Source organism: Hyla sarda, chromosome 2 (assembly GCF_029499605.1).
Source record: "Hyla sarda isolate aHylSar1 chromosome 2, aHylSar1.hap1, whole genome shotgun sequence".
NCBI lineage: Eukaryota > Metazoa > Chordata > Amphibia > Anura > Hylidae > Hyla > Hyla sarda.
Window position 1 is genome coordinate 155081237 of NC_079190.1, and position 27398 is coordinate 155108634.

Genomic DNA, 27398 nt, shown 5'->3' on the forward strand with positions numbered 1-27398 from the left:
ACCTGTTGCGCATGACCTGAGCATCGATCCAATGTTCGCGGTCATGTACAGGACGTAAATGTAAGTCCTGGTGTGTACCACCGCACCAGGACGTACATTTACGTCCTGCATTGTTAAGGGGTTAAACTGTTACAAGAAAAATTTCGCCGGATGGCAGAAATATATCACCAACAAAGGCCCTAAGCAGACCACACAGAAGCGGAGGTAATGAACAGAAGTTAACTGAAGACTGGTGTAGTGAAGACATTTTCACAGGTCTTGTGTAAATTGGTCCAAAGTTTTCATACATAGTGTGCCTGTTTGATCATTTTGGGGTATGTAGGCCAAATTCACTGCAACTAAAACAGTGCCATACAGCATCCACACAGCACACACATTGATACATTTCCCCTCACAGTGTCTTCATAGCAGTGCTCATCTCTGATCTTTTTCTAAACGGTCCCAAAAAGCTGTTCTCATAAGGTTGTTACACACACATACAAATCTCATAACTTAAGACCTTCTACCCATATAGTAATGCCAACACACTGAGCACATTAATGACCCCCACATTATTACAAAGATATCTGTTGCAATAAATTGATACTTCAATTTATCCTCATGATTCAGCAACAACCAAGTCTTCCTCAATGGTTGTCTCTACTGTACGTATCACAAGTATAATTTAAAATATTAATGTTCTTCTTAAATCAGAAAAACTGTAACCCAAATACAGTAGAACATCAAATAACCAACCAGTCCTGTCTTCCCGTCAACTCAGTCACCCACTAGCAGTTCTGAATTGTTACAAATCAGGGTTTTGTATCACTACACATCTCTGCTGGGAGCTTTGGCCTTTCATGCCAAAAAACATGATGAATTATAGACGTTTGATTTTGTTCTGTTTGACTTACATTTATAGATGAAACGCAGTGTGCTTCTTGTCTTCAGAATTAAATCCTTGTTTCTAAAGCATCATTTCAATAAGAAATCTCCAGTTATTGTAATTAGAGTTCCGCTATATTCATGTTCTCAGTTTTTCATCATTGAATATCTAAAATTTAATTACTGTTAACACGTTCTTTGTGGAGAGAGTAGATATTTGGTGTAATACGATTAGCACAGTAAATTTAATTGGCAAGATGTTCTCTTAGGAATTAAATACTCTTGGAAATAGAAACTTTTCTCTGATGTGCCAATTTCAGTAAAATAATGTAAAGTGGTTTACTACCAAGAACATTTTTGGTATGTAAAGAAATGGCAATTAATTTTAAGCTCTGTATAACAAATGGTACATGTTTTGTTACTACTTGTTTCAGTTGGCTAAAATGATGGCTTCTTGACCTAAATCTGGACAATTACATTTTCTGTTCTCTGTAATGGCTTTAAATTGGCTAATGTTTGTCGCTAGATATACAATATGCTTTTTAGGCACTTGTTTATAAAGATATCTTCTTACTGACTGTGAAATTGCCATTATTTCAGAAATAGATTGTCTACCTCTGTTAATAAGGAGAGATATGATCTTAAAAGAGCTAATATAGCAGTGCATTGCCAAGTAATTACACTGCCGAATGAGAAAACATGAACAAGGACGTGACTCATTCTTTAAAATACCAATTTAACAGGTTATAGTAAGGACTCCCCCAACACCTGTGACATATGCACAATTGACTCTGTGTGATTGGTGCAGTATGAGAAGAGTCCTCGCTGTACTTTAAGAAGAGCATGGATGGGTTGGAACAATGGGAGAAAATGGAATATAAAAAAATGGCTTAGAGCTTTGTGGATTCACAGCAAAGTTTTGTTTCAAATTCTAAATTAAGGTTCTCCATTATCAGTACAGTTTGCTTGGCTAGAAGGGCTAAAGGATTTGCAGTCACATTATGGTCACATGAGTATGTGCTCACCGGTCCTGCACTCCTATAGAAGCAGTCTAAAGACTACACATAAGCACAGAAGAGATAAAAGGAGCCTGGAGAGCACTCTTGACACTCTCCTTCCCACCTCAATCATAATTGTGTCTCTTTTTACAGTTAGTATTATTCCATCTCTGCCCTGTTGTGTGTTGGGATGTTGCTGTCAGTCTGCCAGGGGTGGGAATGGGGGAAGTGTTGCTGCCAGTTGGGAAAGGATGGTAAAGTAATGAATCCTGCAGCCAGAGGTGAAGAAGTGGGTAGAATGTTGATCTGCCTCTACACATGAGCATAGAGGAGGCAAGAGAGGAGCTTGGAGAGCCCTCCTTTCCACTTGCATCATATTTTTGTGTTCTTCTGCAGTCAGTATTATTCCATTTCTGCCCTGTTGTGTGGAATGTTGCTGTCAGTCAGTCGTTCAGGGGTGGGAATGGGGAAAGGGGCTGAATCCTTCAGCCAGAGGTAAAGAAGAAATTGAAATGTTGATGTTTCTCCCAGTGGGGAATCGGTAAAGCAATAAGAAAAGGTAGAAAGGGGGACAGCTTGACTTCATTAAGAAAGGCAGGAGTAAGGGGGCAGACAGTTTTCATGGGGAAGGCTGCTAATACTATTGGGATAAGACAAGGAAAATGCAGATGTCAACAGGGCTAAGCATAGGAATGCAGACAATGCTGTTGCCAGTGTCACGCCCCCTCCCATAGACTTGCATTGAGGGACGAGTTTGACGTCACACGGGGGAGGAGTCGTGACGTCACAATCTTCCGTCCCGGGGGTTGAGATGGACTCAGCCAGAGGATCTCCAGCAGTTCCGGAAGCCACTAGAGGTGGGTGCTGCATGGTAGATTCAGGGGGTCCCCAGCAGCAGGAACCCGTCGATCTGACATCTTATCCCTTATCCTTTGGATAGGGGATAAGATGTCTAGGGGCGGAGTACCCCTTTAAAGGCATAAAAAAACACTTTGTTGCATACTGCTGCCTCTCTTCTATTTAGGAAATGTCCATACACAAAGGTTAAAGGAGTACTCCAGCAAAATATAACTTATCGCCTATCCCAAGTGCTGTGCCCAAGTGCTGTGCAGGGTCATTACAGTGCTCCTATAGAAATGAATGGAGTGTGGCATTTGCAGCACACGCTTCACACTGAGCGCTGGGTCCCGTCCCGGAGATCGTGGGGGGGGGGGGGGGGGGGGCAGGCAGTCGGACACCCTGTGATTAGCTACTGTGGATGGGGGATAAGTTCATTTTTGGCATAGTTCTCCTTTAGGCTCTTAGGAAGTGTGAATACACAGACATTATTGGTGTGTACATACTGGCTGGATGAAAGAAATTGAAGCATACAGTGCCCCCAAGGGCCTACATAAAGCAACAGCCAGCCTTGCTACTCTATATGACTACTCATGCTACTACATTTTTTTTTCCTAAAAGATAAATCCATTAATGTAAATAATATTTTTTATTGAGAATGAATTTAAATAATAAGATAAATAAGAGACAGCTAATTAAAAAATAATCACTTCTGAAGTTAATAAATGTAACTCTTAGGGAGCTCTTACGTGCAGTGCGTGATAGCAGCTGTGGCTAGTGCTTGCGATAATGAATTGTAGGTGGGACATGAACTCTGCTTTAACCAGTGGCAAATCCAGATGCAGACCACAATTTTCTGAGCATTGTAAGTGTTAGTTGCAATCACAAGCACTAGCCGCGGTCAATAGCACTGCATGTAGAGCCTCTCCTTGCTCCTAATATTTTTCCCAAGGGCTAACTTTAATTTTTTTTCTGTGTGAAACTAATTTAAAAGATAAAGGAAATAAGCAAAAAAAATAAAATAGGGATAAAAACTTATTTTAGACCCTTCTGCTGTCCTGAAGATCTTTGAGTAGTCCATGATAGGTGGCACAGGACTGCATGAATCTGCTAGCTACGATAAACAAGGTAAAATAAGCAAGAATTACATGAATTAAGGAAATATATTTACTAATGATCTATAAAGTTTGCTCATACTTTACAGCATTGTTTTGCAAAGAGTTTCTGATTCATTATATAATTTTGCAAGCAGGGAAATTGGTTCATGCATCTTGTTAATAAAGATGTATTGAAAATTCAATCATAAATGCACTTGGGAGCATAACTGACCCCCATCATGAAAATAGGCTTTCATTGCTTTATTTATTTCTTAGGTTATAGTCAAGGTTAATTATGAGTGTCAAATAAGTGAGACTATTACAGGATTTAGAGAGAAACCAACAGTAAATTAATGCAAGTTCTGTGGCTTGAATATTGATTCTTGTCGTGGGTTACTGGTTAAACAAGATCATTACTTAAAAAGAGCTATACATGGTTTCAACACAATCTGTTCTCTGCTATAATGTCTGCAATTCCAATTCCCCCCGTGAGCACAAAATGTAAATGAATAAAAAAGGCTTATTAACTACAGTTCTGTTTTAATGCAACAGGCATCCTTGTAACAGATATATAATTTTACTGAGTTTTATATCCACTTCATAGTTTAACAATCCATGTTTTGTCTTTTGAAGGAAAAGAATTTTATGGTTGAAATATTTTGAATATTTTTTTCATGATATTATGGAAATTGGTCTCTCTGGCACAGTAGGGTTTCTACAGTGTATATTAGTACATACCTGGATATATATAAACCATATGTTAATTATTTGCCAGTGCAATTGTGTTGTCAAGCGAATAAAGGCAAGCTCCAGCTAAGATCCACCAAATATAGTAAATGTAAAAATGTGGCGGGCGAGAAAATATATATTGTGTAAATAACACAAATAAGGAATTTATACATATGAAATTGACAATTTTCGAGAACAGTCGTTCAAATATCCTAAAGGGTTTTACACATTTTTTTTTTTTTTTGGTATGTAGAGAGATGTACTGGAGTGTTGCTCTTATACGGTACTTTTTGCTCTTATACGGTACTTTATCATAACAGGCCACAGCACACTATGATAATAGCATGACAAGCTGAATGTACATTTCATGGCTGATATATTTATAGTTGTATGTGCTGCATAACACCAGATCTTAGCTAGAAATCTTTTTCTAGAAATGATTATAAAAACACTAGACATAAAAAATCACAAAAAATTATAAAGTCATCCTTACATTAATGTTTTCAGTTCCTTTGATCCCATTTTTGTTTTCAAATGTTGATAACATATTTGAAATACTGTATATAAAGAAAGCTTCTCTTCCATATAATTATGGGTCTGGATGTAAGGCAACTGACTGCAGCAGGAGCTTCTCCCCTCACTTTGTCTGCAGTAGGACACTTAGATTACTATGGAAATGGACCATACTAACAAACGGATCCAAACTGATGCAAAGGGATGCCATTAAGTTGCATCTTGTTACATCAATTTTTAATCCATTTATATTCATTCATTGGTTGCTCACATCTCTTCTGAACATGCTCAGATGTAAAAACGAATCAGAAAAGATTGGGAGAAACGGATGTCAACGGATGACATTATAGGCTCATCAGTTTGCCATAGATTTCAATGTTAAATTTCATATATCGAATCCTAAACTGTTATTTTTGACTGAGAAAAAAATACTGCATGCAACGTCTTTTCTCCACTAATCATAACGGAATAGGAAGCATACGAGTGCAAACAATGGGATCAATTCACAGCCATTTAAAAAAAGCTTGAACAGATTTGAAAATGGGCATGAGTTAACATGGACAGACGTTAAAGTGAACGAGCCCTTAAACACAGGAAAACATTCAGACTAACAATCACTGTTGGCAAGATTATCCTGCTTACGTTTATCATTAATGTTCCGGTTTAGCATTGTATTAATGCGAACAAATACATACTGTAATCAGCAAAAGCAATTTTAAATACCCTTTAAGGCAGGAATAACACATGCAGTTTTTGATGTAGTATTTTATTTTATTATTTATTTTAAACTCAGAAGTGGATTCAATAGAAATGGGAAATATAAATGAAGTACCTATTGTTTATAATAATGTTTAAAAGAAAAAAAATATTGCACCAAATACGCATAACTGAGTATTTTGAGTATCTAGAATAGACTTTCTAGGGTTCAGGGCTTATATCTATTAGCAAAAGCAGTGAGCGGTAACAAAGATTTCTCTCTCCTCCTATCTTTCTGGAGGATTCTGCATGTCAATGTATTACCCAGACAGCCTATTGATTTTAATGACAAGTGTGGAATGCTTCACTTCCCCATTGTGATTCTGCAGACGGATTAAACACTTGCTGCCATGATCTACCGTAAGACATTGAATTTGTGCATCAACTACTACATTCTGGAGCAGTGCTTGGCTTTCTTATTAAATGAAATATCTTTATTAGGGATGAGCGAATTGAATCTGACAAATCCGAATTCGTTACGAATTTCAGGAAAAATTGCATTTGCAGCGAATGCGATTATCGCCGCGATTCGATCATGTGAATCGCTTCATTAAACTCCATTTAATGCGGTCCAGGCTCCAGGGCATCTAAAATGGAGGATCCACATGTGAGGACATTGGGCAAGGAATCCTGGGAAGGCGGGAACAAGGGTCAGCAGGATGACCCTGAATTGCATGCAGCATGCAGCCTATCAGCAGCCAGCCACCCCTGTGATGTCGCAGCCCTTTATAATCGGCAGCCATCATGCGGCCAATCACATCAGCGTTCTATTATATAGAGAGAGGGATAGACAGCAGTGTGTGTTGCACAGAAAAGCATTTTTACAGCAGCGATTCATCTCCCAGTCACATCAGCGTTCTATTGCAGAGAGAGAGGGACAGAGAGCAGTTGTGTTGCACAGAAAAGCTATTTTACAGTAGCGATTCACCTCAAGCCCTAATCCAGCCTAGTAGCACTGATAGGGAAGGGAGTGCGATTGAGAGAGAAAGTGCAATTTTTGGTGTAGTACACAGCGACTGTGTGCTGCAGCACTGATGTCTACAACAACTGAAAAGCTAATAGAAGCCAGCCAGTTAGGGTGAGCAGAGTACTAAAAGCATATTGTCCTCTATTAAGTGTAACCTGTGTGTACATCTAAGTGGTGTACCATTTTTTTCCTGTTAAAGTCTTAAGGGCCTAGATACTGTGAAAGGTGTTATAGACAAATACAGTTTTAAGCGTACTGGAGCGCATTGTGCTCCCCTCATAAGTGCATACCACATACGGACATCTAAGCGGTGTACTATTTTGTTGCTGTTAAAGTCTTAAGGGCCTAGATACTGTGAAAGGTCAGCCAAAAGTACACACCTACAGGTGTTGTAGACAAATACTGTTTTAAAGGGGTATTCCGGGCATAAACATCTTATCCGCTATTCAAAGGATAGGGGATAAGATGTCTAATCGTAGGGGGGCCCGCTGCTGGAACCCCCGTGATCTCCCTGCAGCACCCCCAGGATTTGTGGTCTCAACTAGCAGAGTTTGCCCTGGAAGTAGTGTGCCATCAGAGCGGGTGTTTAGTGCGGCGGGGGCCATAGTAACCCCAAGGAGAACTCGTCTGTCCACGAAAAATTTGGAGAGACTGACCTTTGTGAAGATGAATCAGGCATGGATCAGCCAGGATTTCCACCCACCAATTCCTGATGCATCAGAGTAAATTGACCATGGTGCCACACCAACACTTCACAAATATTAATAGTGCTAAACATTTTTAAGGTGCTGCTCCCCAATTACAGACATTCCTCCACATCAGACCACAAGTAAGTATTGAGGATATGCATGATGTATGATAAATTAACTTTGAATGATATTCTTAGGATAATATATATTTACCCAAATTTTTTTTGTAAATGAAACAAAAGGAAAGGTGTGCAAAAAACACCATGTGCCACCTACACCATCAAGTATTGATGTGATGCAAAGACCTCTAAAAGGTGGAAGGGAACAAGGTATGGTTTCTTGTATCTGGTGGTAATTCCCTTCTTGGCAAGTGTTACTCGTCCTAAAAAGGGTGGCCCCACATAGGAACCTCTCCCTATTTCCCCCAACATACACTGCCATTTCCCAGGGTTTTTAGGTGGTATGAGAGAGAGTTTCCTGTGTGGGGTCGCCCTTTTTAGGGTGAGTAACACTTGCAAAAAAGGGAATTAATTGGGCGTGAGTATGGCCTTACAGGGAAAGTTTTTACCCCCACCTGCTACAATGGACAATACATTGTTCCCTTCCACCTTTTAGAGGTCTTTGCATCACATCGATACTTGGTGGTGTAGATGGCACATGGTGTTTTTTGCACACCTTTCCTTTTGTTTGATTTAAAAAAAAATTCAGGTCCACAGATTTTATCCTAAGCATATTATTAAAAGTTACGTTTAACGTAATGCATATCTTCAATACTTGCTTGTACACACTAACACTTTTACAAAAGAGACCGTTTTCTTCTGCCTACCTGCCTCAGCTACTGTTCTGATCCTGCCACCCGCCTGATGGCACACATCTGATGCCAAGTTCTCCTTTTTTCACCCACCTTCGTCAGTGTGTACTGGTATTGCCACCAAACGCACCACTCCATCAGCGGGTCACTTTCTGGACTCCAGATGCTGCCACCTCCAAGCTGTCTCTTTCTGCTACCATATGTTCTCCTCATGCTGATAAATGAATAAGAAAAATGAAGTTCTCTCAGCTCACCTCCTCCACGGTATGCAAGGACTCGAGCCGGGCCCGCCTTGATACTTGTAGGTAAATGAAGAAAAGGTAGTCCAGCAGTGCCTTTAAAATGTAGATCCTTTATTTAGCTTTTCTTTAAAATACAGAGCGCACACCATCCACCTTCACCTGGTCAGCAAACCTCTCTTATGGACGCGTTTCGAACGCATGCGCATTCTTGATCACCACCTGCGCATGCGTTAGAAACGCGTCCATAGGAGAGGTTTGCTGACCAGGTGAAGGTGGATGGTGTGTGCTCTGTATTCTAAAGAAAAGCTCAATAAATGATCTACATTTTAAAGGCACTGTTGGACTACCTTTTCTTCATTTACCTCCTCATGCTGATGCCTGCTCCATGCTGTCTCATACTGCCACCATATTTTCTCCTCATGCTGCTGCCACCTCTAGGCTGTGTCATTCAGCCACTATATGGTCTCCTCATGTTGTCGCCAACTCCAGGCTGTGTCATACAGCCACTATATGGTCTCCTCATGCTGCCGCGAACTCCAGGCTGTCACTCAGTCACTATATGCTGCCGCCAACTCCAGGCTGTGTCATTCAGCCACTATGTGGTCTCCTCATGCTGCCACCAACTCCAGGCTGTGTCATTCAGCCACTATATGGTCTCCTCATGCTGCCGCCACCTCCAGGCGGTGTCATTCAGGCACTATATGGTCTCCTCATGCTTCTGCCACCACCAGGCTGTGTCATTCAGCCACTATATGTTATTCTCATGCTGCCGCGACCTCCACGCTGTGTCATTCAGCCACTATATGTTCTCCTCATACTGATGCCACCTCCAGGCTCTGTCATTGTGCTGCTCTGCGACAGTGATTTAAATAGTGATGCCTCTGATCTGCATGTCATACTGAATAACAGTATTATTTCACTAGCTCAGCACACACCCAATGCATGTTACAGCAACTTTTTTTGGAGGGAAATTCGGCAAATCAACCGGATTGAATTTTTCTAAAATTTGCTCATCTCTAATCATTATGTTTGACTAAATGAAAGCTTCTTCCTACTTTTTAATATGTAATGTACATACAACGAGGCTTGCCTGTATGTTCATTTATAATCAAAAGGTAATACACTTAATCTATACAGGGTGACAGCTTGACATTTTTCCAAGTAATCATATGCACAGTTAATTCCGTAAAATTCATAGCCTTGTTATTTAATAAAATGCTGATCTAAGTAATGAAGACTAATAAGCCGACTTCTTATCTTGGTCGGTAATGGGGGAGAAGATATCTTGTCAGAGAAATGATTAAATCACTTTTTGGGAATGATTAAAGCTGAAGGCAAGTGAAAGATGACCAAGTCCATCCGAAATGTTGAATCAATAGTCCTCCGGTACATTCATTACCATCTGCTGCCAGAGATCAATTCTGCAATAAATGCAATAGGAATCAAAAGGTTAGAGGAGTAAATTATTTAAGAAAACACAAGTGCACTACAGGGGACACACAAAATATTTGAGTCTTTGTATTTGTATAATAACTTTAGTCAATAACAGAATATGTTATGAGTCTATAGTACAAACCTTGTCTTTTTTTCCCTTATGCTTTAAAAGGGTTATCCAGTAATAGAAAACAGAGATGAATTATTCTGAAACAGCTCCACTCTGCAGGTAGTGTGTGGAATTACAGATTGGCTCTATTCACTTTAATGGAACTGAGATGCAAAACAACATACAATCTGTAGACAAATGTGGTGCAGTTTTTGCAGTTGTTTTAAGAATTCAGCTCCAAATGCTGGAGAACCCCTTTAACATACATTTACATAAATGTGCACTGATGTCCACAATTGTTTACTAAAAGTGATAACTGACAGCATTTTATCTTCATCTATCTTATCTGAGACACACATTTAGCTTGTTGCCAAAGCCAGGTATCTAGTTTTTTTAAACTATAAACTTGATTTGAATTTTTATTAAAAGCGGGCTTTATTTTTATTTATTCACTTATTTATTTATTATTTAATACCTTTTAGTCCCCCTAGGGGACTTGTATGAGCAATTATTCGATTGCTCATACAGATCAATGTGGTATATATGTATTGCATTAGTCCGTAAGCTCTGAATTCTAGTGCACTCGATTGAGCCCTGACTGCTACATAGGCCTAACAAAGGCATTAGGCTGCCATGACAACCAAGATCATGTAGCGGGCAGCAGATCTGAACCAATGCACCTCCAGTGACAGGAAAAAGTCTGTTCCTCTGATGATGGTCCCTGTGGCAGGATATCTGTTTAAAATTCCCTGCAACTTAAGAGGCCAAGACTTGGCCCACAACTAAATCGATCTTAAGATGCTTTTGCCGGAAGCCCATAGATCTGCATAGGACTTCCAGCAAATACATCTCCAAATCACTTTAGTCTCAGGACAAGCCTGTCTCTGAAGTTGCCATACATTTTAAACAGATGTCCTGCCACCGTGACCATCATCGGAGGTGCACTTTAAATGCCACTGTCAGCTTTATATGGCTGTTGAAAGAAAAATTTTAAAAGTGATGAAATTTGAAGGTTAAGATGGAAAAAAAAGAAAATCAGTGAAACATTGACTTTCTGCACTCACATGTGCTATGATAACAAAACAAACAGATTGTATATGAATGCTAATAAATTATAGGTCCTCATTGATAAACCTCTATGACACCCTACTTTAGTGTTATAAGTAAAAGAGCACCACTTCCAAGCAGTTGTGATCTGATATTAAAATCTGACGGTTAATAAGTCCATTAGCTGAATACAACCTATTTATGATAACCTACAGTTGAAACCAGAAGTTTAAATACACTATATAAAAAGACACATATGCATGTTTTTCTCACTATCTGACATGAAATCAGAATAAAACTTACTTGTTTTAGGTCAATTAGGATTACCAAAATTATTTATATTTGCCAAATGCCAGAATAATGAAAGAGAGAGAATTTTTAAGGCATTTTTATTACTTTCTGCAAAGTCAACAGTTGACATTCCCTAGGATTACTATGTCTTTAAACAATTTGGGACAGCCCATATGATGATGTCATGTCTTTGGAACCTTCTGGTTTATTGGCAACATCTGAGTTATTTAGATACACATCTGTGGATGTATTTTAATGCACACCGGAAACACAATGCTTCTCAGTGTAACATCTTGGGAAAGTCTAAAGAAATCAGCCAAAATATCAGATAGAGAATTGTGTACTTGCACAAGTCTGGATCATCCTTGGGTGCAATTTCCAGATATCTGTAAGTGCCTCGTTCATCTGTACATACAATTATACACAAGTACAAACAAGATTGAAAAATCCAGCCATCATATTGCTCAGGAAGTAGACAGGTTCTGTGTCTAAGAGATGAACATGCTTTGGTCATGTGCATATCAACCCAAGAACAAAAGCAAAAGACCTTATGAAGATGCTGGCGGAAGCTGGTAAGATTCTGTCATTATCCACTGTAAAACGAGTACTGTATCAACATGGGCTGAACGGCCACTCTGCCAAAAAGAAGCCATTACTTAAAAAAAAAAAAAAAAACATATACAAGCAAGATTAATGTTTGGAAAAGCACACATGGAAACATGTCCTGTGGTCTGACGAAACTAAACTTGAAGTGTTTGGCCATAATGATCTTTACATTTGGAGTAAAAAAAGGAGAAGCTTGGAAGCCTAAGAACACCATCCCAACTGTGAAACACGGGGGTGGCAGCATCATGTTGTGGGGTTATTTTGCTGCAGGAGGGACTGGTGCACTTCACAAAATAGATGACATCATGAGAAAAGAAGATTATGTGGCAATACTGAAGCAACATCTCAAGACATCAGCCAGGATGTGAAAGCTTGGGCGGAAATGGGTCTTCCAAACGGACAATGACCCGAAATATACTGCCAAACTGGTTGCAAAGTGGCTTAAGAATAATAAAGTCAATATTTTGGAGTGGCCATTTCAAAGCCCTGATTTCAATCCTATTGAAAATTTATGGGCAAAGCTTAAAATGCATGTGTGAGCAAGGCTACCTACAAACATGGCTCAGTTACACCAGTTCTGTCAGGAGGATTGAGCCAAAATTCCTACCAGCTATTGTGAGAAGCTTGACCCAAGTCATACAGTTTAAGGGCAATGCTGTCAAATACTAATGAAATGTATATAAACTTTAGAATTTGCAGAAAGTAATAAAATGCCTTAAAGGGGTTGTGCGCTACACAGCCTTTCGGAGCTCCGCACGCAGCGTCCGGAAGTTCAATACTCCGAACGCTGTGTGCGGGCTTCCTTGTTCGCGGCCGCCAGGTTTGACGTCACGCCCAGCCCCCTCGTGACGTCACGCCCGCCCCCTCAACGAAAGTCTATGGGAAGGGGGCGCGACCGCGCACAACCCCTTTAAAATATTCTCTCTCTCATTATTCTGGCATTTGGCAAATATAAATAATTTTGGTAATCCTAATTGACCTAAAACGGGTAAAGTTTATTCTGATTTCATGTCAGATAGTGAGAAAAACATGCATATGTGTCTTTTTATATAATGTATGTAAAGTCGTATGTAAAGTCTGTGGACTGGATTGTTCCAACTTTTATAGTGAGCATTTATTCAACAAAGAATGTTAAGGAAAAATCTTTGTGTGCAATTCCCTTAGATGTTAAAGAACTCTTACGGCAAAGCTACAGACAAGAATACTCTAAATATTTAAGTAAAACATCTACAAAGTTTTAATACATTCCTTCTTTGAAACATGTTTGAGTGGTTCATGGAGTATACCAGGCTGACAGGAGATTTGTAAGGCTCCGAGTGAACGTGCATCCAGTCTTCCCAACAGATGTTTCATGTGTTCCATTAAAAGGAGATGTAGCGATAGTCAATTATAGAGCAATTAATGGCTGCACTGGATAAAAAAGACTGTAAGTTATAGATATGGGTTTTAAACAAAGTATGCTTTTTATTTATCTCTTTGCCAACTTTATATCCTTATATTGTTCCCACGGGGCATTAATGTAGAATATTAAAGAGTTGATAAAATATTGTTCTGTGAATTGTGGGACTATGAAATATTCAACTGCAACTGTTTGGTGTAATAAAAAAGTCTAATGGCCTAATGAATAAACGTTAGCAATATGCAGAATACCATACGTATAGCTGTACTGTGCTTTGGTGCTTTACAACCTTCATGCTTCAGGGGCGTCATAATAATGAGCCATCATCTAAGTAAACCCTATAGCGAAAGGCATTATTTGAGGCATGTTTGGCAACCATTCATTTCTTGTTTTACATTTTAAATGTCTAATAGTTCTTTAGTGCACATGTCTTTACATAAACAAAGATAATACCAGCGTAACAAAAACAAGGTCATCCATAAAATGTTGTTGTTAAAGCTTGTAAAAACAAGAATTGTAATATTCTAGTTTAAAGTATAAGTAGGCAGATTAAAGCTATTCAAATGTTATACTGGCAAGTAACCAAAATCCATTGTAAATCCATAAACCATCCCATGGGAATACAGTGCACAATGTATTCTATAGAAATATTCCAAACTGGTGATTATTTTGTTTTACTACAGTGCTACATTGGCACCTCAGGAGCCCTATTTGTACTTCTGCTTGTAGACATATGTTCCCTAGCACTGTGTGTGGGGGGGGGGAGTGAAATTTCATGATCTAAAAATGGGTCAATACTTTTTCAGTTTCCTTGGTTCAGCTCCCATGATGCAATTAAAACACCAGTATCCAGGGCTTACATGACAGACCTTGACAGCAAGGCAATCCGACTGTCATACATTGACTACAGCATGGCTTTAACAGTGTTGTCAGCTTGTATTATTGTCTCTAGGGCTACATCTACTAAGGTTTTGATGTTGAAGCTATGAAACAATTGACTAATATTCTTTTTGATCAGTGGCAAGCAATAAAAGTGTATGAAACAATATGTATTCCTTTTAGTGAAAGTTAAATACTTATTTTATAGGGTTTCACGCTATGAATGAATGTTCAGGAGCGTGCAAGCCTTCATTTCCAGTAGCTTTACCATGATCCTCATCAATGCTCTAGACCACAGGGATTTTATTGCTTACCCCACTCTTCACATATATATACATAACTAAATACTAAATAAATGGTGGTATTATTCTGGCATTCTGTGGAAGTATTATTTGCTATTGTATGGCAGTATGCAGGTATAAACTTCAAGTAAGGTAAATTGCATTGAATGTCTTTTGGCAATAGCATCTGTCAAGGGGTAAGATATATTAGGCCATAAGTGAATGACAACTCAGGTTCATATTGGAAACAGGAATTCTACAAAACTGGATCCTAGGATCTCCAAAATGGCAGGTCCACTAGGGAATTCCAGGTAGCTAGTAGACGGTTTCTGGGACTTTGTGGGGGAAGGGGACAGGGAACAAAGAGAAAGAAAGCCGCAACAGGTCTGTTGGAACAGTGGACTGTTTGAAGGAGAATGAGGCACAGAAGGTGGCAGGCATATTGTGGGGGAAAGAAGGTAAGGGGCAAACACGGTGGCAGGGGCTCTGTTGAAGAGCTGGGGGCACAATCTAATAGATAGAGGCTGTCATTATTACCTGGGAATGCTGCAGAAGTTGTCTTTATTAATGGCTTTGCTACCACTGCTGGCTTAGCTGCCTTCCCTGCTGGACATGAATGGTCAGCCTACTATTGCACAGCGATGTCATGGCAGCCAGCCCATCGATTGGTATAATACTAAACTTGGTAGTGTATTAAATTAACAACCCAGTTTGTTATATGGATATTGAGGCTGGCTGGGTTGCTGATATACTTTCTGCTAGTGTGTGTGTGTGTGTGTGTGTGTGTGTTTGTGTACAGTGACCACGACACTGTGCAGAGCTCAGAGGATTTCACACAAAAGCTTATGTCCAGTCCATGCTTTACCTGTCTTAAACTGCATTACCACTAGCAACATCTCCTACAAGAGCAAAAAGCACATTCCAGAATTTCCAGTCAGCTAATAAAGCAACTCTTGAAGGAACAGTTTTGCAGGAATTAAATGGGTTCTCCGGCAGAAAACTTTTTTTTTTTTTTTTCAAATCAACTGGTACCAGAAAGTTAAAAAGATTTGTAAATTACTTCTATTTAAAAATCTTAATCCTTCAAGTACTTAACAGCTGCTGTATACTACAGAGGAAGTTCTTTTCTTTTTGAATGTATTTTCTATCTGACCACAGTGCTCTCTGCTGACACCTCTGTCCATGTCAGGAACTGTCCACAGCAGGATAGGTTTGCTATGATATTGCTCTGGACAGTTCCTGACATGGTCAAAGGTGTCAGCAGAGAGCACTGTGATCAGACAGAAAATAAATTTGAAAAGAACTTCCTGTGGAGCATACAGCAGCTGATGTCCTGGAAGTACTGGAAAGATTAAGATTTTTTAATTGAAGTAATTTACAAATCTGTTTAACTTTCTGGCACCAGTTGATTTAAATAAATGTTTTCCACCGGAGTACCCCATTAAGCACCAGCTAGACAGACCCTTATTCCTAAAATTTACAGATTCTATAATGAAAGGGATTGTTCCACGGGACTGCCGCTTAGCAAATGTGGAGCCAATATTCAAAAAGAGGTAAAAAATGGATCCTGAAAACTATAGGCCTGAAAGTTTAACATCTGTAGTGTGTAAGATTTTTGAGGGTTTTCTGAGAGATGCTATTCTGGAATATCTTAAAGGGTACCTCTCATCAAATAAACTTTTGATATATTTTAGATTAATGAATGTTGAATAACTTTCCAATAGCATGTTAATGAAAAATATACTTCTTTCTATTGTATTTTTCCAGATCAGTCCTGTCAGCAAGCATTTCTGACTCATGCTGGAGTCCTAAACACTCAGAGCTGCCAGCCTGCTTTGTTCACAGCCAAACAGGCTGTGAAAAAAGCAGGCTGGCAGCTCTGAGTGTTCTCCTTTGTGAACAAAGCAGACTGGCAGCTCGTAGTGTTTAGGACTCCAGCATGAGTCTGAAATGCTTGCTGCCAGGACTGGTAGGGAGACCCCTAGTGGTCATTTCTTCAAAGTGGAAAATTAAATATAAAGAAGCATATTTTTTAATAACATACAATTGTAAAGTTATTCTGCATACATTAATCTATAAGATATCAAAAGTTTTTTTGATGAGAGGTACCCTTTAATGAAAATAACCTTCTAACACAGCGCCAACATGGGTTTATGTGGGATCAGTCCTGTGAGACTAATCTGATCCCCTTTGATGAGGAGGTCAGTTATAGTTATGTTATATATTTGGACTTTTCTAAGGCATTTTATACTATGCCACACAAAAGGTTAGTTCATTAAATGAGGATGGTGAGACTAGGGGAGGTTATATGTAAATGGTTTAGCAACTGGCTCAGATATGGAAGCAGAGGGTGGGGATCAATGCAACGTACTCTGGTTGGGTGACAGTTACAGAGTGGTACCACAGGGGTCAATACTGGGTCCACTACTTTTCAATATGTTTATTAATGACCTTGTAGAGGGATTACAAAGTAGAATTTCTACACTGAACTGGGTAAGATTATCACCACATAGGATGAGAACATAATATTACAGAGGGATCTGGGGAAGATTGAGGCTTGGGCACAGACATAGCAAATGAAGTTTAATGTGCATAACTGTAAGGTTATCCACGTGGGCCATAAAAACAACATGTGTGATCAGTGTGATCACGGGGATTCGGTAAGATAAAATGGTGGAGGTGGGTCCCCTTACCTTCCTCCTGCCACTAATTATATAGCTTGGCTTAGCCAGGCTATATCAGTGGATCGCTGATCTCACTGTGTAATGCTATGCCATACCATCAGTTTAACTGCAGATTAGTTTACATTTGTGCAGTATGCAGTATTTTTTTAAGAATTTTTTCCTTAACATTGTGTGACTTCATAATATTCCTTTGATTGATCTGGAAAATGTATGACATTTATATAAATATTAGCTTTTAAATTTGGGGTAACATAGATTAACTTTTTACGATCCTATAGTAATGAGGGCGCTCTGGGTAAAGTCTACGGGCATCCAAACAACCCGAAACATTACATCTGCTGTTTCATGGAATTGAAGATTGACATCCTTTGAGGACTTTTACCGAGTCTGCGCGCAAAGGAACCCGCCTTCTCGCGCTGCTTATATACTGCCAACAGTCCTCATATCCATCCTCATGTCCCATCCTCCTATTCCATCCTCCTATCTCATCTTCCTATCCCGACCTCCTATCCCGACCTCCTATCCCGTCCTCCTATGCCGATCTCCAATGCCAACCTCCTATCTCGACCTCCTATTCCGTCCTCTTATCCCGTCCTCCTTTCCCATCCTCCTATCCCGACCTCCTATCCCATCCTCCTATCCAGTCCTTCTATCCCGACCACCTATCCCATCCTCCTATCCCGACCTCCTATCCCAACCTCCTATCCCGACCTCCTATCCCGTCCTCCTATCCCGTCCTCCTATCCCGTCCTATCTCGACCTCCTATCCCGACCATCCCGTCCTCCTATCTCAACCTCCTATCTTGACCTCCTATCCCGACCTCCTATCCCGTCCTCCTATCCCGTCCTCCTATCACATCCTCCTATATCGACCTCCTATCTCGAACTCCTATCTTGGCCTCCTTTCCTGACCTCCTATCACGACCTCCTATCCCGATCATCCCGTCCTCCTATCTCGACTTCCTTTTTCGACCTGCTATCTCGACCTCACATTCCGACCTCCCATCCTGTCCTCATATCCCGACCTGTAATATGTGTACCAGGTATTGAAATATCTCCAGCCGTACTGAAGTTATGTGGGAACATATATTTCCCATAGACTTGAATGGAACTTAAAAAAAAAAAAAAACTTTTTCACCCCCTTAAGGGTGGAATTTCGAAAAATCCTTTATTATTCATTGTCTACGTCTTAAAAACAACACCTGTGCAAAAATTCAGGTTTCTAGGTCCAAGGGTTTAGGCTGGGCGTTTATGAGTCAGTGAGTCAGGTCTTCTCCTTTCATACATAAGATTTTACTTAACCCCTTAAAGGGGTTGTGCGCTGCCCTGACTTTCGGAGCTCTGCTCACAGCGTCCAGAAGTTCATTGCTCCGAACGCTGTGTGCGGGCTTCCGTGTTTGCCGCCGCCGGGCGTGACGTCTCGCCCGCCCCCTCGTGACGTCTCGCCCGCCCCCTCAATGAAAGTCTATGGGAAGGGGGCACGACCGCTGTCACGCCCCCTTCCCATAGACTTTGGTAGAGGGGGCGGGCGTGACGTCACGAGGGGGCAGGCGAGACGTCACGAGGGGGCGGGCGAGGGGCCGGGCGTGACGTCACACCCGGAGGTGGCGAACAGGGAAGCCTGCACACAGCGTTCGGAGTAATGAACTTCCGGACGCTGTGAGCAGAGCTCCGAAAATTAGGGTAGCGCACAACCCCTTTAAGGACTTGGGCTTTTTCCATTTTCAATTTTTCCTCCTTAACTTTAAAAAATCATAACTCTTTAAAATTTTCACCTAAAATTCTATATGATGGCTTATTTTCTGCATCACTAATTCTACTTTGTAATGACATTAGTCATTGTCACGATGCCGGCTGGCAGGTAGTGGATCCTCTGTGCCAGAGAGGGATGGAGAGGACCGCGCTAGTGGACCGGTTCTAAGCCACTACAGGTTTTCACCAGAGCCCGCCGCAAAGCGGGATGGTCTTGCTGCGGCGGTAGTGACCAGGTCGTATCCACTAGCAACGGCTCACCTCTCTGGCTGCTGAAGATGCTGAAGATAGGCGCGGTACAAGGGAGTAGGCAGAAGCAAGGTCGGACGTAGCAGAAGGTCGGGGGCAGGCGGCAAGGATCGTAGTCAGGGGCAACGGCAGGAGGTCAGGAACACGGACTAGGAACAGACAAGGGAACGCTTTCACTAGGCACAAGTGCAACAAGATCCGGCAAGGGAGTGCAGGGGAAGTGAGGTGATATAGGGAAGTGCACAGGTGAACACACTAATTGGAACCACTGCGCCAATCAGCGGCGCAGTGGCCCTTTAAATCGCAGAGACCCGGCGCGCGCGCGCCCTAGGGAGCGGGGCCGCGCGCGCCGGGACAGAACAGACGGAGAGCGAGACAGGTACGGGGACCGGGGTGCGCATCGCGAGCGGGCGCCACCCGCGTCGCGAATCGCATCCCGGCTGGAGGCGGAACCGCAGCGCACCCGGTCAGTGGATCTGACCGGGGCGCTGCAGCAACAAGGATGAGGCGAGCGCTCCGGGGAGGGACGGGGACCCGGAGCGCTCGGCGTAACAGTACCCCCCCCCTTGGGTCTCCCCCTCTTCTTGGGGCCAAAGAACCGGAGGAAAAAAAACTCAATTTTTCCGTGATGAGGTCCGATGCACATTAGGAGGGGTTCTGTGTGAAAACGCACGAGACAGTCCAATCTTTTATTGTAAAAACAATAGATGTAGAGGGGTCTGGCGAGACTGGTCACAGGAACGTAGAACCTGTTGATAAGAGAGGCCAAAAAAAATTTTCCTGCAGATCCGGAATCCAAGAAGAGCATAGTAGAGAAGGAGAAGGTAGAGGCAGATATCCGCACAGGCACAGTAAGGCGTGGAGAAGCAGAGTTGACATCAAGAACTGTGTCACCTTTGTGCGGAGTCAGCGTACGTCTTTCCAGGCGGGGAGGACGGATAGGACAATCCTTCAGGAAGTGTTCGGTACCGGCATAGTACAGGCAAAGATTCTCCATGCGGCGTCGTGTCCTCTCTTGAGGTGTCAAGCAAGACCGGTCAACTTGCATAGACTCCGCGGCGGGAAGCACAGGAACAGATTGCAGAGGACCAGAGGAGAGAGGAGCCGGGGAGAAAAAACGCTTCGTGCGAACAAAGTCCATATCCAGGCGGAGCTCCAGACGCCATCCGGAAGAACGCATGTCAATGCGAGTGGCAAGGTGAATGAGTTCATGTAGGTCAGCAGGAGTCTCTCGTGCGGCCAGAACATCTTTAATGTTGCTGGATAGGCCTTTTTTAAAGGTCGCGCAGAGAACCTCACTATTCCAGGACAACTCGTAAGCAAGAGCACGGAACTGAATGGCGTACTCGCCAACGGAAGAAACACCCTGGGCCAGGTTCAGCAGGGCAATCTCGGCTGAAGAAGCTCGGGCAGGTTCCTCAAAGACACTTCGAATTTCCGAGAAGAAGGAGTGTACAGAGGCAGTGACGGGGTCATTGCGGTCCCAGAGCGGTGCGGCCCATGACAGGGCTTTTCCAGACAGAAGGCAGAACACGAAAGCCACCTTAGACCTTTCAGTAGGAAACTGGTCCGACATCATCTCCAAGTGCTGGGAACATTGCGAAAGAAAGCCACGGCAATACTTAGAGTCCCCATTAAATTTGTCCGGCAAGGACAGGCGGAGGCTAGGAGTGGCCACTCGCTGCGGAGGAGGTGCAGGAGCTGGCGGAGGAGAAGATTGCTGGAGAAGTTGCGACTGAAGTTGGTGCGAAATGGTGGACATTTCCGACAGCTGACGGGTTAGAAGGGCGATCTGTCGGGCTTGCTGGGCGGCCACCGTGGTGAGGTCAGCGACAACTGGCAGAGGAACTTCAGCGGGATCCATGGCCGGATCTACTGTCACGATGCCGGCTGGCAGGTAGTGGATCCTCTGTGCCAGAGAGGGATGGAGAGGACCGCGCTAGTGGACCGGTTCTAAGCCACTACAGGTTTTCACCAGAGCCCGCCGCAAAGCGGGATGGTCTTGCTGCGGCGGTAGTGACCAGGTCGTATCCACTAGCAACGGCTCACCTCTCTGGCTGCTGAAGATGCTGAAGATAGGCGCGGTACAAGGGAGTAGGCAGAAGCAAGGTCGGACGTAGCAGAAGGTCGGGGGCAGGCGGCAAGGATCGTAGTCAGGGGCAACGGCAGGAGGTCAGGAACACGGACTAGGAACAGACAAGGGAACGCTTTCACTAGGCACAAGTGCAACAAGATCCGGCAAGGGAGTGCAGGGGAAGTGAGGTGATATAGGGAAGTGCACAGGTGAACACACTAATTGGAACCACTGCGCCAATCAGCGGCGCAGTGGCCCTTTAAATCGCAGAGACCCGGCGCGCGCGCGCCCTAGGGAGCGGGGCCGCGCGCGCCGGGACAGAACAGACGGAGAGCGAGACAGGTACGGGGACCGGGGTGCGCATCGCGAGCGGGCGCCACCCGCGTCGCGAATCGCATCCCGGCTGGAGGCGGAACCGCAGCGCACCCGGTCAGTGGATCTGACCGGGGCGCTGCAGCAACAAGGATGAGGCGAGCGCTCCGGGGAGGGACGGGGACCCGGAGCGCTCGGCGTAACAGTCATTTTACCCAAAAATCTACAGTGAAACGGGAAAAAAAATCAATGTGCGACAAAATTGATGACAAAACACTATTTTGTAAGTTTTGGGGGCTTCCGTTTTTACACATTACATTTTTCGGCAAAAATAATACCTTATCTTTATTCTGTAGGTCCATACGGTTAAAATGATACCCTACTTTTATAGGTTTGATTTTGTATCACTTCAGAAAAAAATCATGAATACATGCAGGAAAATTTATATGTTTAAAATGGTCATCTTCTGACCCCTATAACTTTTTTATTTTTCTGTGTTCAGGGTACTATGAGGGCTTATTTTTTGTGCTGTGATCTGAAGTTTTTAGCGGTACCATTAATGGTATATTAAGCCATTTTCACCTGCAGAGAACGGGTTAAGCCCGTTGGGTCCCGGTTGCTACGGGCTGCCAGGACCCACGGCTAATGCCTGGCATTAACCGTTTAGACGCACCGAGCAAAGTTAATGATGACGTCTAAAATGAAAGTGAAAGAATCCCAGCAGCCTTCTGCAGAGAGATAGATAGGGACAGACAGCGCTGTGTGTTGCACAGAAAAGCTTTTTCCAGCAGTGATTCACCTCCTAGTCAAGTCACCATTCTGTTGCACAGAGAGAGGGACAGTGAGCAGTGTTTGTTTCACAGAAAAGCATTATATCTGCAGTGATTCCCCTCCCAGTCACTGTCTACAGTGTTCTATTACAGAGAGCAGTGTGTTGCACAGAAGAACAGCAGTGATTCGTCTCAAGCACAAATCCTGCCTAGAAGCACTGTTAGGGAAGGGAGTGAGAATGAGAGAAATTTTGGGTGTAGTACACGACGATTGTGCTGCAGCACTGATGTGTACTGATGGTGTTGTGCACAAAAAAATTTTTAAGCGTACTGTAGCACATTTTTTTGCCCTCATAAGTTGCATACCACATACGCATATCTAAGTGGTGTACTATTTTGTACCTGTTAAACTCTCAAGGGCCTAGATACTGTGAAAGGCCAGGCAAAAGTACTTACCGGCTGGTGTTGTACTCAAATACATTTTTTAGCGTACTGTAGCACAATTTTTCTGCCCTCATATGTTCATACCACACACGTAGATCTAAGTGGTGTACTGTTTTGTACCTGTTAAACTCTCAAGGGCCTAGATAATGTGAAAGGTCAGGCAAAAGTACTCAAAGGCTGGTGTTTTACTCAAATACTTTTTTAAGCATACTGTAGCGCATTTTTCTGCCCTCATAAGTGCATACCACATACCTACATCTAAGTGTTGTACCATTTTGTTCCTGGTAAAGTCTTAAGGGCCTAGTTACTGTAAAAGGCCAGCCAAAAGTACACATCTGCTGCTGTTCTAGACAAATACTGTTTTAAGCGTAGTGAAGCGTATTGTACTCCTTTCATATACGCACTAAGTATGTCAGGAAGAGAAGTGCCAGGACGTGCACAGAGGAATGACATAGGCCTACATTCATCAGGCGCAGGCAGAGTTCGCAGCAGACTAGGGGCGAGTGGCAGCAGGAATCGCAGCAAGAGGCCTGAGCTCCCTGTATCAGCTAGCGGTCGTGTCTCTAACAGCAACCCATCTGTCCTCATTAATTGGTTAACACGGTCATCCACTTCATCACAAGCTGACACCTCCAGTCAACAGTCAGTGGGTTCCTCAGACACAACCCTCAGTTGGCATGGCCCAGAAGCAGTCCCTGTCCTCCCATTGCCTCTGTCCTATGCTGTTCCCTCCCCTACAGAAGTATCTTATGCTGTGGGTTCAGCTCCACTAATCAGTGAGGACAATCTAATAGAGGACATTCAGCAGCTACTGCCCAGCAAAGAAGTGGAGGATGCACACTCCACTTACTCCGCTAGGTGGGCAAGTAGTGATGAGGAGAGTGACGTGGGAGGTGGTGTTGCCAGCATTCAGGGTCCTGAAGCAGACACTGTTGAGGAACCTGAGGAGGAAATAAGTAGCATGCAGACACTTGTTGATGACGATGAAACCGATCGCAATTGGGAGCCAGGTGAAATGAGGGCTTCATCATCATCAGGAGAGTAGGGTTGCAGGTTGCCCGTGAGGCAACAGCTGAGCCAACAAGGTGGTAACATGGTTGGCAGTCAGCATGGTGGCAGAAGTAGAAATTCTGGAGCCAAACGTGCCTGGGGGAGACCACCTGCTCCGAGGCAGCCTACCTTCCCAGGAGGTGGTGGAGCCGGAGTTCCTGGAGATGGTGGCAGTAGCAGTCAATTAGTGCGGACTGTTGGTGAGAAAATCAGCTCGGCGGTACGGCAGTTTTTCATCAAGCATCCGGAGGAGGATAACATGCAAGATGTGTCGGCAGAAGGTGAAGCGTGGCCAGATTCCCAATGTTGGCACCACGGCCCTGCTTCAACATATGCTGCACCACCATAAAGCGGCCTAGGAGAACTGTGGCTCCGATGTGGTGGTCCAGCTTGCTGCATCACTCAGTGGCACACCGCTCCATGTTTCAGCAAGCCAAAGCTCCACAACCTCAGCCAAAGGGAGCTGTGTGTCATACCTTCTTTCACTCCAGATGGCATAGAAGCATAGAATGTGTCGGCAGATAAGAACCATTTGGCCCATCTAGTCTGCCCAATAATCTGAATCCTATCAATAGTCCCTGGCCCTATCTTATATGAAGGATAGCCTCATGCCCATCTCATGCATGTTTAAACTCCTTCACTGTATTTGCAGTGACCACTTCTGCATGAAGGCTATTCCATGCATCCACTACTGTCTGTAAAGTAATACTTCCTGATATTACTTTTAAACCTTTGCTCCTCTAATTTAAAATGATGTCCTCTTGTTGTAGTTTTCCTTCTTTTAACCCCTTAATGACACAGGATGTAAATTTATGTCCTGGTGCGGTGGTACTTAACGCACCAGGACGTACATTTACATTCTGTGCATGTCCGGGAACATTGGAGCAATGTTCGGGTCATGCGCGGCAGGTTCCGGCTGCTGATAGCCGGTATGGCCGACATCCGTGATCATGCGGATGTACGCCATTAACCCCTCAGATGCCGTGATCAATACAGATCACAGCATCTGTGGCAGTGTGGTCACTAAAATAGATGATCGGATCACCTGCAGTGCTGCCGAGGAGATCCAATCATCCATAATGCCTCCGTCCGTTCCTGATGTCTTCTGCTCTAGTCTGAGATCAAGCAGACCAGAGCAGTAGATAGCCTATAATACTGATCAGTGCTATGCCCTATGCATAGCACTGAACAGTGTTAGCATTCAAGTGATTGCTATAGATAGTCCCCAATGGGGACTATTAAAGTGTAAAAATAAAAGTTAAAAAAAAGGTAAAAAATGTAAAAAATCCACTCCCCCAATAAAAAGGTAAATTGTCCCTTTTTCCCCATTTTACCCTCAAAAAGTGTAAAAAAAAAGTTTTTTTTAATAAACACATTTTGGTATCGCTGCATGCATAAATATCTGAACTGTTAAAATATAATGTTAATGATCCCGTACAGGGAACGGCGTAAGCGTACAAAAAAAAAAATTTGATAAAAATGTATTAAAAGTTTTACATATGCAAATGTTGTATCAATAAAAAGTTCAGATCACAGCGCAAAACATTTGCCCTCATACCGCCACTTATACGGAAAAATTAAAAAGTTATAGGTCAGCAAAATAGAGGGATTATAAACGTACTAATTTGGTTAAAAAGTCAATTTTTTTTAAGACGCTACAATAATAGAAAAAAGGTATCATTTTAATCATTTTGATCCACAGAATAAAGAAAACATGTCTATTTTACCACAAAGTGTGCAGCGTGAAAACAAAACTTTCCAAAATTTGCTAGATTTGCTGTTTTCTTATCAATTTCCCCACACAAATAGTATTTTTTGGGTTGCGCCATACATTTTATCATTAAATGAGTGATGTCGTTACAAAGGACAATTGGTCGCGCAAAAACAAGCCCTCCTTCTAGTCTGTGGATGAAAAATAAAAGAGTTATGATTTTTAGAAGGCGAGGAGCAAAAAACGAAAACGTAAAAATTAAATTGTCCGAGTCCTTAAGGGGTTAAATATGCTCTTCTCCTTGCACAGTCACGCCACTTCCTCCTCCACGCTCTCAGGCCATTGGTCCTGTGACAGTGTGCGACTCCGCCTCCTCATCCTCCACCGTGTCTTCAGCCTCCACTGCACGGACAAGTCTCAGTGGCCCTTCAGCATACCATGTGTGCAGGGCACAGCAGTGTCATGCTGTTCTTCACTTGGTTTGTCTTGGTGAACAGAAAAATTTGGGTTCATATATTTTATTCTAAGAATATTATTAAAAGTTAAGTTTTACATAATGCATATCCTCAATACTTACATATGCACACTAACAATTTTAGAAAAGAGACTGTTTTCTTCTGCCTACCTGCCTCAGCTACTATTCTGATCCTGCCACCCGCCTGATGTCACACATCTGATGCCAAGATTTCCTTTTTTCACCCACCTTCATCATCAGGTACTGGTATTGCCACCCACTGCCCCACTATGTCACCGGGTCACTTTCAGGACTTCTGATGCTGCTGATGCCACCAGGCTGTCTCATTCTGCAACTAAATGGTCTTCTCATGCTTCCGCCACCTCCAGACTGTGTCATTCAGCCACTATATGGTCTCCTCATGCTGCCGCCAACTCCAGGGTGTCATTCAGCTACTATATGGTCTCCTCTTGCTGCTGCCAACTCCAGACTGTGTCATTCAGCCACTATATGGTCTCCTCATACTGCTGCCACCTCCAGGCTCTGTCATTGTGCCGCTCTGCGACTGTGATTCTAATAGCGATGCCTCTAATTTGCATGTCATACTGAATAACAGTATTATTTCACTAACCCAGCACACACCCTATGTGTGTTACAGCAAGGCAAAGTAATCTACACCCCTATTGAGGCTCTCTATAGGCCAGAAATAGCCATTTTTAATACAGATTTACCACATATATATTCAGACCGAACAGAATTTATTTGGAAAATTCAGCGAATCGGCGAATCAAATTTTTCAAATATCCACTCATCTCCAATATATATATATATATATATATATACAGCAACAGGAGAATACAGCAGCACACTGCTAGCACAGAGGTATAGATGAAACATGAGTATATAGATAAAACATGAGTATATAGATAGAACATGAAAAGCTATACAGATGTAGTGCAATAAATGAAAATATGAAACAATGAATTTATGAGGTACTTAGCTTGCAAATTTTGCGCCAAATAGCGTGGACCGTCCCACTACGGTAAGGTGACCTGGCCAACTTATTCTTTGGTTGTATTACACATACGGCGGAGTGGCTACCTCCATGTTGGCTCCTGCACCCCACCCACCTCTATTAGGTGTATATAAGGTGCCTTGGATGTTTCAGACCTTGCAATGCCTGCTGTACTGTTCACACAGAGGCATATTCATAGTGTAGGGTCCATCCCAGAATGAGGTCAGCTTACCGTGGTGGGACGGTCCACGGTATTTGGCGCCAAATTTGCAAGCTAAGTACCTCATAATTTCATAGTTTCATATTTTCATTTATTGCACTACAGCTGTATAGC

At 42.7% G+C, this 27398-nt stretch overlaps 1 protein-coding gene and 1 long non-coding RNA gene across 3 annotated transcripts in view; one reads left to right on the plus strand and one right to left on the minus strand.

Annotated features, from left to right (window-relative positions):
- GPC6 (glypican 6) overlaps window positions 1–27398 on the plus strand; it is a 795255-nt gene that overhangs the window by 433583 nt on the left and 334274 nt on the right. The window lies entirely within an intron of this gene.
- LOC130355452 (uncharacterized) overlaps window positions 9654–27398 on the minus strand; it is a 66689-nt gene continuing 48944 nt past the window's right edge. Inside the window, exon 3 of one of the 2 annotated variants that reach the window (XR_008888530.1) lies at window positions 9654–9924. This is a non-coding gene — a long non-coding RNA (uncharacterized LOC130355452). Of the gene's footprint in view, window positions 9925–13327; window positions 13401–27398 lie in introns of those variants that run through there. The other variant, XR_008888529.1, reaches the window with a different exon arrangement.